The sequence below is a fragment of the Triturus cristatus genome, chromosome 12 (genome assembly GCF_964204655.1).
Source record: "Triturus cristatus chromosome 12, aTriCri1.1, whole genome shotgun sequence".
NCBI classification, from domain to species: domain Eukaryota; kingdom Metazoa; phylum Chordata; class Amphibia; order Caudata; family Salamandridae; genus Triturus; species Triturus cristatus.
Window position 1 is genome coordinate 124,096,843 of NC_140595.1, and position 14,341 is coordinate 124,111,183.

The 14,341-nt window shown below is 42.5% G+C and overlaps 1 protein-coding gene across 1 annotated transcript in view; it reads right to left on the bottom strand.

Moving 5' to 3' along the window:
* Positions 1–14,341, bottom strand: part of KCNN3 (potassium calcium-activated channel subfamily N member 3) — a 463,290-nt gene that overhangs the window by 1,669 nt on the left and 447,280 nt on the right. The gene's annotated exons all lie outside the window — the stretch shown is intronic.

Sequence of the window (14,341 nt, forward strand, 5' to 3'; positions counted from 1 at the left end):
AGTGGGCAAACCACTCCTGCTTCCTCTGATGCGGGATGCCCAGCTCCGTCCGACCTGGCTGGAGTCTAAAGATATAATAAAATTATAATAACTGCTTGTTACTATCATTTTTGTTTTTCTTTTGCACTGCTCAAACGAGCAGTGGGGTGACGCTTCTCCGCCTAAGCAGATGAGAGGAGCCGCCACTAGCAGGAAGGTGTCCCTTCTTGCACATAAACAATCACTAACGGCGATTTATTACTTCTATTAGTGCTGCAGAATGCAGCACACATAGAAGTAACAAATCGCCATTATGTAATGATTGCTTATGTGCAGGAAGGGACACCTTCCTGCAGATAAACAATCATTAATGGCATTTTGCTCTTTCTATGTGTGCTGCATAATGCAGCACACATAGAAAAAGAAAAAACGAGGAGAAACAAAAGTATTTCTCCTTGTTTCGCGATTCTAACTCCTTCTCTTGCATGATGTTAGTTTTTGGCGTGGCCTCAGATTTGCACCTCCTTGTAAATCCGGGGCAGTGCCAAGTGCCAAGAGCAATCGGTGTTGCGGTGGAACGCCCAGAGCAACACCCAGTGCATGCCCCTGTCACGCAGAAAACTGCGTAAAACTGTACCATATATACAAGGCAGCGTTAAGCCACAAAAAGTGGCTTAATGCCGCTTAGTAAATATGGAGAAGGGCATATCGCCACCAGAATGTCGCAAAAAAGTGACATTCTGGTAGTGATATGCCCTCGTAAATATGCCCAGCTGTTTAGTTAGGGCCAGCGCAGGAGGTTACCTGATCAATAGCTATCGGTCAAGTGGAGACGATCCTCAAAGTACAAAATGAGGTGATAGGCAAACTCCATACAAGTTAGTTACACGTTTTGACTACTACTTGGCGTTAATATGTGATTTGAGCTGTGTACCAGCTACACAGGGCCAAATTAGAAATCTTAAGTTTTTATCAGGTTCAACCAATGTCATTGAGATTTTGGAGGCCCCAACATCTCTTGGAAATTCTTTGCACCCAGTGTCTGTCTCTAGTAATAGGCCCCAACAGACTTTCCATATGCACTGTGAGGGACTGTTTGTCACCAAGGACTTGCCATTTGTTTTGTCCCTGGTTTATAGTGTAATGCGTTCAATTACCAGGCACAGGAGCACTCCTGACTACATTCACCAGCCTGATTGCATCGCCCTCTCGCATGGAGGGGATGGAATCGAACATGGTGGTGTCTTATAGCATGCTTACATTTGGTTAGTGGTCCTGCACTATTTCCAGAAGTGCAACGACTACCTGAGGAATAATCTTGAAGGGCATTTCTGACGCAGCACAGCACTGAATGCCTCTTTAATGCGTCTGCAGTGTGTAAAGTGAATTATTTTAACCCAATATTTCTCTGAGTTAGTGCTTCAACAAATGTACATTTTGTTGGAGTTCAAATCTGCCTGTAACAGTGGCGGTTCCTCCACTAAGGCGGAGGAGCATTGCCCCACTGCTCACTGAGCAGTTCAAAACTGAAAAATAAAATTATGATAGTAAAACGTTATTATCATTTTATTTTACCATACTGGCTCAGTTGGTTGGCAGGGCTGGGCTGTTCAGAGCTGGGGGAGGAGTTGTAGGCACTTTCTCAGTGCACATTACAGTTTGGCCGGCTTTCTTCAGTCGGCCAAACAGTCATGCGCACTTAGCATGTTCTCCACCAGGTTGTATTGCACAGCCTGGGTTGAGAACATGCACACCCTGCAGTCCCTCTTTGAGCGCAGAACCACGACACTCAGACCAATCACAATGCTGCTGTCATGCAGCATCGTGATTAGCTAGGGGATTCAAGGAGCCTTTGTGCTTCCTGCTGCCGGAGGAGAGAAGAGAACAGAGGAGAGGCGGCGGCCGGCTGTACCAATGTAAGTGATTTTATATTTTCAATTCTCCTCACCCCCACCGCCGCGTTTGGTAGCAGTCACTACTGGACTGAAATATTGTAAGGCTTTTCACTGCACATTGTAGTAACTCTGTAGCAGTAAGAGTGGGTGCATGTGTCTATCGAACTGAACTAGTGAGAGCAATAATCCATGTACACGGAGGATTGTGCGAGAGCTAAATGCCATACTGGAAGTCCACATAGACCTGGAACCTCGGTTTCTCCTTTTGGGAATCCCGTCAGACGTGGATATCCCGCGACGTAAACTTGTACTAGCCAATCTGGGGCTAGTGGTGGCAAAACGGGATATAGCGAAATACTGGGGGGCTCCCCAACTACCAATATTGAAAGAGTGGAGGGCATGTCTTGATCTTTACATGGTTGCGGAACAGGTGACATACAAGGCCAAGGGCTGTCCTTGGAAATTCCGGAAGATATGGGCACCATGGATCAAGTACTATGGCCTAGAAGTGATGGGGGGGGGGCGGAGGAAGGGGGATTGCGGTTTTGAGAAGTGGGAAAAGAGCCTTGATTGATGCAATGTTAGTACCCATTAATTGTAACCATGACCCTTTATTCCTCTACGACCAAGTGGCTCAGACCCCTCCGTGGATCCATTTGATATGGACATTTTATTTATACAATAGCCATATACGTCACAGTGCTTTGTCATTACTGGTGCATCATGTACTCATGCTTTGTTTGGAGTTTGTTTTATTTTTCCAAAATAAAATACAAATATTCATTAAAAAAAAAATTCCACGTATTCATTAAAAAAAAAAAAAATCCACATACACTCCACACTATTAAGGCTATCTACTCTGGGTTAGCACATGTAGACCTTTGTATTGTGTTGCTCACCTCTTGTGTTCATTTGTCCATGCTTTGTTTTAATCTCTTAATATTGCTAATTTACACCCAGTGCTTAATTTGTGCCTGTGCTGGCAGGCGGTGGTCTCAGGAACTCATTTTGGGCAGTCTGACTGATGTTTTTGCCATGACTTTGACCAAGAGCAAGGAAGAGAAAGCAGTAAAGGGAGCAAGAAGGAGGAAGAGTATGATAGGAAAACAAGGAGAGGGGGCAGGGGGTGAATAAGAACTTGACAGAGTGAGACAAAGAGATATCAGGTAAAATGAACACTAGGTATGTGTGATATCCTGTTCTTATCCCATTATGTCATTGGAAGGGGTGTGTAAAGAGCCCTCAGTCTGAGACCATTCTGGTTTATTAGAATCTGCTCCCTCAAAGCCCAATGCCTGGAAAGTGTTGGTTTGAAAAAGCGAGTAGTTGGTGAGAGGCTGGAGTTGGAAAGTGTACGGAATATCCTAAATAAAGAAGCCTCTCTTACATCTGTTGGTGCTGGACTCATCATTACAATGGTGATGAGGATGGGATCTGAACCCACGCTTGCATGATGGAATGCATCTTTAAAGATCATAAAGGGATCAAGATTTATCAAGATGACATGTTAGTTTTTGGAAGCAGCATTGAGGAACATGACAACAGGGTCAGGATGGTTTTGAACAAATTAAGAGAAAATGGGCTCACTCTTAAAGCTAAGAAGTGAAAGTTCAGTCTCACCGAGAGTGATTACTTAGGGCACAAGATTACTGGCTCAGGTATTGAACCCAAGAAGGTGTTGGTTGAAACAATTAATAACTTTGCCACTACCACCAGAAAGGAGGAAGTAGTCAAATTCTTAGAGATGTCGGAGTACTATGCTAAATGTATTCCCAACTTGGCGGATAAGATGCACAACATGAGACAGTTGTTAAAAAAGGGAGTTCCATTTTCCTAGAACTCGGTGTGTGAAAGAGAGTTTGTCTTAGTAAAGAGTTTGTTGACCAAAGCATCCTCACTGGGAAGTTTTGAGCCAGATCAAGATATCTCCGTTATGACAGATGCCAGTTCCATAGGATTCGGTGCGTAATGATGCAAAAACACAAAGGAGAAGAAAGGACTACTTTGTTTCTGTCAAGGATCTTGAGAGGGGCGGAAGTTAATTATTCAGTAATAGAGAAGGAAGCTTTGGATATATTTTGGACCATAAGGAAACTTCTCAAATTCTTGTGGAGCAGTAGTTTTTTTGTTAAAACTGATCACAAGCCATTGAGGGAGGTTTCTGAGAAAAAGGGGCTAGATAATATATCTTCAAGGATATGAAAATGGGTTGTAGCTCTTCAAGAGTTTGATTTCCAGGTCTTGTATGTTCCAGGAGCAAAGAACAACTTGGCTGATTGTTGTTCTCATTTGATCAACAGAGATATCTCTGAGCAAGGTGTGGTTGAAGAGGAATTGAATTACTTTGATGAATGTACTGTTTGTTTTGTCAACAAGGGTATGATTAAGGAGGATGAATGGATTAGTAAGCTTGAAAACGATGAAACGCCACAAGCTGTGATGCGGGGCATCAACAGTATTTGGTGCAAGTATTCCAAAGTGGATGAATCATTGAATGTTTTTTTTAAAGTAAGGGAGGAGCTAGCATGTCAGAATGGTTTGCTGATGAGGGTTACTACATTGATTCGTCCGTTTAGTTTAAGAAAGCAACTGGTTGATATTGTACATGTTAGCCATCCTGGCATTACTAAGACCAAAGAAATTCTTAGACCAATGTATTGGTGGCCAGGAATGGACATTAGTGTTGAAAGAAGTGAAGAGAGCGTGTCGAGTGTGGTAAAAGTGACAAGATTTTAAACCCAGAGTTCAACCCATGACCCTAAGGAAACGTCCCAAAGAGGTGTGGGAGGAAGCAGCTATTGACAGTGTGGGTCAAATCAGGTATGCCAGGGTGGATAAGTATTTGATAGTACTTCTGTATATTTATTCTAGATGGCCAGAAGTTATGGTTGTCAACTCAGTAGAAACCGAGGATGTCATGACATTTTTAGACAAAATTTTCAATAAAGAAGATTTTCCATCTACCTTATTGTCTGACAATGGGGTTCAGTTTACCTCTAGAGATGGAAAAGTATTTGAGTGATAGAGGTATATGATATATAAAGGGCTACTCTATATTACCCAGAGACAAATGGGATGGAAGAGAGATTCAACAGGGTGCTCAAGGAGACAATTCAGGCGGCTTTATCTAACCAGAAGTGTTAGAATACCCACATTTTGAAGAAGGTTGTGAATTATAAGTTCACCCCTTATTCCATGAGAGGGAGGACTCCGTTTGAATTATTTCACAAAAGGAAGGCATGTACCAGGATGTGTCTCTTTTGGGTCATGGAGAAATCACAATGTTCTCTCTCACATCTGTTGGTGTTGGACTCATCATTACAGTATGCTAATTTAAGATATGGTCCCTGTCACAGTTTTGGGCTGACCAGTGTCGTAATTAGTTAAACAGCAGAAATGGTGGCATTTTACCATCTTAGATAGTGGTGAATTGTTGTTTGTCACCCTACCATTTGAAGGAATTTCCTACCTTTGCCTGAGAATGTAAAAGCATTTGTTGAGATTGCTGAAGTACTTACAGAGCACAACAGAACACAAAACAGTAATGTAACAGTAAGCAAAATAACAGAAAAACATAGCAGGAACCAGTAGAAGAAAACAGTCACAACAGATTGCACAAATAACATTGAACACTTCGCCATTCCACAGAATGCAACACAACAACTATGCACAATCATTCTGACTACATATTACCCTTTCCACAAATCTGCTTTCATTACAGTGTGCTAAAGGATGTTTTCACCAGGAACTCCTTTCATGCAACAAGGCATATGTAATAGAGTCAGCAAAAATGCTTTGTTGTCTGGTGTGGAAGGTGTAGGATGGTGTAAGAAACAGGCATGAGGAGGGATCAGGATGAAGCTGGCTTGGTATTCAGCAACCCAGTCATTCGGCAGCACCAGCAGCGGGCGACTAAGGAAAAGTCTTGAGATCAGTGCTTAATTTGAGCCAGTGGTTTCCGATGCTCAGCACAAGCACTTAATTTGTTTCCGGTCCTCGGCTCCGGCACTTAATTGTCAATGCCGCACTTAGAACAGTCTGCCATATGGTGGCGCCACTTAGCTAATAGAGATGAGCAGAACAGCGGGTTGTTTATGAATGCAATATACATTAAAAATTACTAATACCTGCCTTTAGTTTTGGGGACCTGGAATAATATGAAGTGTCGCTCTTGCAGACGAGAGAGATGGTTAGTAGTTGTTGTGGCAGCGATGACAGGGGCGATGGGTGGTGCAAGCTGCAGTGGCCTCCTGGTCAGGGCCCTGGCACTTATTATTTTACAAATTAAGCACTGCTTGGGATTGATGAACATCCATTACAAGTCTGTGTGTGTGTGTGCCTTAGTGATGTTTCTCTATGTTGTTCATGCACTGAAACACCTGTCTGCCCAATAGGTTCTGTAGACGCGGGATGATCAGTCATCTAGCGATCCCAAGACCCGGCAGAGCAAGAGGAGCCAATGGCTGACCCTGGAACCAGAGCTTTTCTTGAGTACAAAATGAATTGCATGGACACAGCTGCCACCCTGAGAGATTAATTCAAAAATGAAATTCTCACAACATGGACAAGTGACTAGGGATGGCTGGCAGTAGGTGTACATGAAACTGCCGCCGTCTGTAGTTATCGTTAATCATTGCAGCTCGGATAGGTCTTAAACGAACCATGAGCACAGTCTGTGTCGCACTCCTCCGGAGGGTTAATTACAGCACCGGTCCAATGGCACAGAGGCTTTGCGCACAGTGACCACCTCATTTGTCTAGTGGAGGACTGGAGTATATGCCATTGCGAATCTACATCATCCGAACGATATCTACGGCAGCTATTCTAGCCCCCACGCATATGAGATTCTTCCTTCGTTCCTTCCAAAATGATTGTAGCTCAATAGTTATGGTTGAACTGATTTGGCCCAGATTTACAAATGCTTTGCGTGGGGTTTGCATTTCCTTTCTAATCAGGTGGGATTTACTATCCCACGCGATAGCAAACTAAAGCAAAGCAAAGATGCACAATGCACGGCCTTGCGTTACTTTGCATCAAGGAGGCGTTCCATGGGTGGTGCATGCGTGTACTGAGGCAACCGCCCACAGGTTTTGACACAAATCCCTATCAACAAAGAAATGTAGAACTGGATTTGCGTCAAAATCTAATGCCTCATCAAGACAGGTGAAACAAGGAGACATTTTAAATTTCTCCTCCTTTTTCCTACTTTGAAAGTGTGCTGTACTGTACAGCATGTGCATAAAGTGAGAAAAAACTCCAGACATAGTTTTTGTACTGGAAGGAACCCCTTAAAGCAACTTTACTTGCAGCCCTGCACTGCGTGACTTGTTGATAAATCTAGGCATTAGTTCATAGGAAAATACATTTTTTTTTTATCACTGATAACTTTGGTCCCCTTTGTTGAAATTTTGCAGAAACTTTAACCATTTCCTTCAAATGCATACTTAGCTATCTATTTTGTATAGAGTGGTCAATCGGTTCAAAATTAATATTTATTTGTAATTTTTTACAGTGTTATTTTTAATCCTGGTAGTCTCAGTGTGCTTTACATATAAAAAAAAATTAAAAACATAAAAGCAAAGTCTCTGACATATTTACAAAGAGCAGTACAGGAATAAGGACAACAAAAGTTGGGACATCAATCGATGCAGCCAGGTGGAAAAGGCAGAACACAGTGGGAAATATGGGGCGGGGGCGGCTATAGTGGCTGAGATGCGATGTGGCGGAAAAGGAGAAACAAAACAAGCAGTAAAACCATAATGAAGCGCTAGATATGGAAAAATAAAGGGAAGGTTAGAGGGTGATTTCAGGGTTGTATAACAAAGTCTTCAATTTTTCTGGAATACATTGATAGCTTTCTTGACGTCTCAAGCCCTTGGAAAATTTCCTAAGGGGGATGCAGCACCAAAGAAAGTTCTAGTCATGGCTGGGTGGGATTTTTCGTATGTTGTACCTTATTGTACAGCATTTATGTTTTCTCCCTCTTAGGTCCCTTGCAGGTTCAGTGTGTCATTGCTATTTCAGATTCCACATTACTCTGCTATGCCGGTTTGTGGCTAACCCTTGCAGAACACCAATGACTTCTGGACGAGGTTGCTCTGACCGTCTAAAACAGGGTTTTCCAGAGTCAGTCCTGGAAGGCCAGATCCATGCCAGATTGTTTAAATAACTACATTTATCTAAATGGGGATATGCTAAAAATCTGGCATGGATCCGGCTTTCCAGGACCGACTTTGCAGAACTCTGGTCTACAGCCAATCAAATCGAAATTATTGAAGAATCCTATAAGACCATCCTGTGTGTATATTTCTTGCCACCTATCGTATATATTACATCAAAGTTCATCTTACTTCACAACATGCTGAGGAAGACTAGACTACCCTTAGCTCTGTTTTGTTTTCCAACATTTCCCTCAATTCCCCATGATCCTCTGACTGAGCCTTTTAATCGCTTTGAGTTTGCGTCTCAGGGTTGGTAGGAATAGTTAGACTCACATCTATATATATATCATGTGATCAAGGCAGGGGATCCTGCCGAAACGCATCATAGCCCTCGATAATATGCAAATAAAATAATTTGGAGGAAATACCTTTGTTGTTGTGTCGGATTCCGGTGCCGAAGGAAACGCGCTGGTTTTTGTTTTGATATATATATATATATATCTATATATATAATATATATATATATAGATATATATATATATATATATATATATATATATATATATATATATATATTTGTATCCAGTTTGCGGTAAACACTGGTGTGCTGCCTGATCACTGGTGGTGCTTTCAGGGTGGCGCTACCGCTAGCGCTCAGAATGTATGAAAAAATAATCCCCAATCGTTTCAGATTAAGGAACAAGCACTCTTCATCGTGGGGGTTCTCTCGTTTATTGTGCAAGTTACATCGGACCCATGGACATAGCAGGGACGCGTTTCGGCAGTCAAGCTGCCTTTATCAACCTGCTTGCACAATAATATATCTTTGTATATGGAATATTTAGTGGCCTGCTCTGCCCACGAAGATACCCCACTGCTGCAAAGCGGGTCCTCGCGCTGTCAAGATTACGGCGCATACAGGGAGCGATGTTACCAGTTGGGCAAAGCACAAGAAATGCATCACACAGCTGCGGTTTAACCAGCGACCCAAAGGGATGCAAAGAATGGTGGAATATTAGCAGCAGCACCACTACTGATTTAAGTATGGAGACTACGAGATCCAGAGTGCACTGATGCACACGCCCGTGGGGGCGGGACTATTTAAATAATCGCAGGTGCGGGAAGTTTTGCAAAGCTGTGTTTTCACCAGAAGCCAAGCCAGTGAACAAGGGGAAATCCTGAAACGCGTATGGCGAGAGGCAGATTTTGCGCTGAGAAGCCGTACCTGTTCGTGCTGCAGCCTGTCTATCAATAAATGGTGAAGTTAGACATCGCGTGTGGTGTCTTCAATTGTTCAATTGTGGGAGCTATTTCATATGGAATATATATATATATATATATATATATATATATATATATATATATATATTACCTACTGGCGGTCGCCAGTAGGTAGTTATAGTTAGGACCACGTTTCCATAGGAAAACCTCAACATTCTATTTTGAATAACTTTGGCGCCGGTTGACGAATCCTCGCGAATTTCTCAAAATAGGTGGGGCGCTACGCTCCGCTCCTACCCTGAAAGTCTCGGGGGGATTCGTCAAGCGGGGGCTGAGATAAAAGGGGGGTCCCAAAACGCGTTTTTCCCATGCATTTTTCCATAGGACCTTTAGAACGAGCTACAGCCCGAACGGCTGAACAGAATTACTAGAAATTTGGCAGAGAGGAAGTCCCTAGGTCAAGGAAGTGCCTTTTGTAGGTTTGGTGTAAATCTGTTCAGTAGATTCTGAGAAAATAGCCTTTAAATCAATATATATATCTGAGCCCGCTTACGGTACGCTTACCGTACGCTTACCGTACGCTTACCGTAAGCTTACGGTGGCGTGCGCGAGCGCGATTCTGATTGGCTCTTAGATCTTAGTAAACATTCGAATCGTCCGAAACCAGGAAGCGGCGTCCGCCATTTTGTCTCTCGCACTGAGTGTTGTTTATCAAACATGATGGCCAAAAACATGTTACGGGGCTGTTTTGACAACTCCCTCCCACATAGTCATGTTGAGGGAGTCCCCAAACATCCCCCAAGAGCAAAAACGGTTTTATTTTTTTTTCGGCAATTTCGCGGGGTACGCTTACCGTACGCTTACCGTACGCTTACCGTAAGCTTACCGTACGCTTACGGTAAAAAAATAAAAATAAAAAAAACACTATCCACACTTACCCCACCCCCTGTGCTTTTGGTGGCCGCAGGCCACCAAATGTGCAGGGCTTATTAATAGAGAAAAAAAACGTAATTTTGGCAACATGAAATTATAAAATCGAAATAAAAAAAACACTATCCACATTGACCTCACCCCCTGTGCTTTTGGTGGCCGAAGGCCACCAAATGTACAGGGCTTATTAAAGTTGATAAAAACCGTGCACGGAACGAACTGCGTTAAGTGGGCGCGCACGCCACAAATGGCGTAAAGTAACTTAGCATTTAAAAAACCGTACAAATTCACTGAAAAAACCATAGGTTTCACACACGTTATAGTTAGGAAATAGCATTTAAAAAACCTTGCTAATTCACTGAAAAAACCATAGGTTTCACACATGTTATAGTTAGCTGGACATTTTACTGATAAAAAACCAATGAAATTCCCCCGTTATAGTTACTGTAGGCAACTATAACTCACGCGACCGTAATCCTCTGCTGATGACATATGTGTCTTTATGAAAAAAAAATATTTGTAATATATGTATAGCTAAAATTTAATGGAAGAAGATATGGGCAAATAAGTGTCTAAATACAGTATTAGCATCAGCAGAGGATTGCGGTCGCGTGAGTTATAGTTGCCTACAGTAACTATAACGGGGGAATTTCATTGGTTTTTTATCAGTAAAATGTCCAGCTAACTATAACATGTGTGAAACCTATGGTTTTTTCAGTGAATATATATATATATATTCACTTAAAAAACCATAGGTTTCACACAGGTTATAGTTAGGTGGACATTTCACTCGTAAAAAACCAATGAAATTCCCCCGTTATAGTTAGTACAGATAACTATAACTTGCGCGCCCGCAATCCACTGCTCATGACGTCACATATTACATCACTCATGACATGGTCAGTGGCATCACTCATGACATCACTGATGACATAATTCTTGTGATAGAGTGGCGGTCGCGCGAGTTATAGTTATCTGAACTAACTATAACGGGGGAATTTCATTGTTTTTTTACGAGTGAAATGTCCACCTAACTATAACCTGTGTGAAACCTATGTTTTTTTAAGTGAATTTGCAAGGTTTTTTAAATGCTAATTCCTAACTATAACGTGTGTGAAACCTATGGTTTTTTAAGTGAATTTGTACGGTTTTTTAAATGCTAAGTTATGTATTTATTAATATATATATATTTTTTTTAGTGCGCGCACCCCGCGATTATTATAAAAAAAAAAAAATGTTTATTTCAACCATGGGGGTCCTTCTGTGACAAAGGCTAGGGTGTCAGGAACTCTCTTCCCTGCCCCCTTTTCACGTTTTCCACCTTTTTTACCCCTTTCCTTTTCAGTGCGAGAGACAAAATGGCGGCCGACACTTCCTGATTTTGACCGATTCGAATGTTGACTGACATCTAACAACCAATCAGAATTTCGCTCGCGCACGGCACCATGCACGCACGGGCGCGCGTATAGATATTTATATGCTTTTAAATGCTATTTTCTCAGGAAATACTGAACAGATTGACACCAGACCTGCAAAAGGCACTTCCCTGACCTAAGGACTACCTCTCTGCCAAATTTCAAGTAATTCTGTTCAGCTGTTCGGGCTGTACCTTCGACTAAAGGTCCTATGGAAAAATGCATGGGGAAAACGCGTTTTGGGACCCCCTTTTTTCTCGGCCCCCGCTTGACGAATCACCCCGAGACTTTCAGGGTAGGAGCTGAGCGGAGCGCCCCATTAGTTTTGAAAATTTCGCGAAGATTCGTCAACCGGCGCCAAAGTTATTCAAAATAGAATTTTGAGATTTCCTATAGAAACACGGTCCTAACTATAACTATCTACTGGCGACCGCCAGTAGATAATATATATATATATATATATATATATATATATATTTGAACAGAATGATGTCGCACTCCAGTATTGTTACAACCAGAGGTTTTTCTTTACCACTGCCGACCGGTGGCAGTGGTAAATAAAAAAATCTGATTGCAATAATACTGGAGTGCGACATCCTTCTGTTTAAATATATTATATGGGGCTGGATTCCACCCAATTGATGTCAGCACCGGATGGCTGAGTGCGCTGTGTGAAGGAATCACATAGTTTGACAAAAAATAATATATATATATAGATATATACATATATAATTTACAAAGGCAGTCACCGAAATGCGTCTTTTGTGTTGTGTTAAAATGTCAAAACCCAATAAAATCTGGGTGATTAGTTTCCAGTGAGTGCTGTACTTTTGTACTTTGCAGCAGTGATATATATATATATATATATATATATATATATATATATATATATATATATATATTTTGGGGGGGGGATATTCTAGTGACATTACAGTTAGGCCTTACAATGAGACAAGCACTAACATTAAAAAAACAAAAAAATACTGAAATACACCAGTTGTACTATAGTATGGCGAGCAGTGCCCTACGACACATTTGCAACTGAGTGCACTACTTGCCAAACTTTGAGTCAGACCTTATCGTTTTTGCATATCCTGGCCCCATCATGGCTCCTAATATTCTCTTGGCACTCCAAGAAAGGTTTTCTGGAGATCTGAAGAAGTTTGCATTTTTTCTTAGCCAGTCAATTACACTTTTTATGTAAATCTACGGGTGTCCCAAATGACTAAACTTAAGTTTCCTTTGATTTGTCTTATTTAGGAGGGAATATTCCATTAGAAGCAATAAATGGTTCCTTGCTACATCATTTTTCTGCCTTTTGGGAGCAGATGCTGAAACTGTTTGATAGAAAGTGATATACTTTGATGAGTTATTAACCTTGAAACACTGTCATGGAGATTTATTGAGCTATATTACATTTAATCGCTTGGTGTTTGAGGCTGTTTGGTTGGAAGAGAAAAGAGTGTTCTCCTTCTATCATGGATTGCAAAGTCTTGACACACATTTTAAATCCACCCGCTGAGTATGCTGGGGTCGCCGCTCTAGTGGTTCAATTGGAACATCACAATGAATGCCGTTCTGAGAAAACTACTAGAGGCGTGGCCTAAGCTGGAGGAGACTAGAACCACAGTAGCGCTAGAACCTATGTCAGGTGACCTTTAGATACTCCTCTCCACCTACAAATGTCAGTGGCAAGCAGAGTGACAAGTCGGACGGTGATATACTGTGCTTTGTTTCTCTCTTCTGCCATTTCCTTCCCCATTTTCACTATTGGTTAGTGACGGCTCCTCCGCTAAGGCAGAAGAGCGTTGCCCCATTGCTTCACAGCAGTGAAGTAAAGGAAACATAAAATGATAATAACTTGTGTTATTATCATTTTATGTTTCCTTCGGCTGCAGCTTTGTGTTTGGAGCAGGGCTGCTCTGATGACAAAAGGAGCAGGGGAGGAGTGGTTTGCCCACTCCTAAGTGTACATGACTGTTTGGCAGTCCCTCTCGGTCCGGCCAAAATATTCATGCGCACTTCGCATTGTCTCCATGCAGGCTGTATTACAGCCTGCCTGCAGAACATGCCCAGGCCCCCATTCCCTGGCTGAACGCTGATCCACGCCGCTCAGACCAATCACAACACTGCATTGGCGCGTTGTGATTGGCAATCGGGAGGCTGGGAGCCCGGTGCTTCCTGATGCTTCCTGCATCCTGCTGCAGGACTGGAGTCAGGAAGAAAAGGACGGAGGTGAGGCGGCAGCAAGCCGGCCGTTACAGGTACGTTTTTTGTTTTTTTACTTAGTTTCCTTCATTCCCTGCCCCCATCCCACCACCCAAGTACAGTAGCAGCCGCTACTGCTATTGGCCCACATATTACTACAATGAAGGGTTGGTGGTAGATGTGGTGTGGGACGGAAGAGGGGGTCACCCCCTCAGTACTCATACCCAGCCTACCTAGAGTGCAATGCCAGCAGGGGCTGGAAGCAATCAAAGGCTTTGGCCTTTGACCATGTCTTGTGCTTAATGTCTATAACCAGTGTTCCAGCAGGCATCGTCTCCAGTCAGACCCCAGAGGTACTCGGCTCAAAGAAACCCGTCAGCCATGCCCTGCAGCTAGCACTCATGCAAAGATAGGAGCTGGTGATGACATGTTTCATGAAGACACACTGAATCTCTATGGCCAGAGGATTTGCAGGTCAATTGTTTGGCTGTCAACATCAGATAATGAAATGTGTTTGCCTCTTACAGTGCCT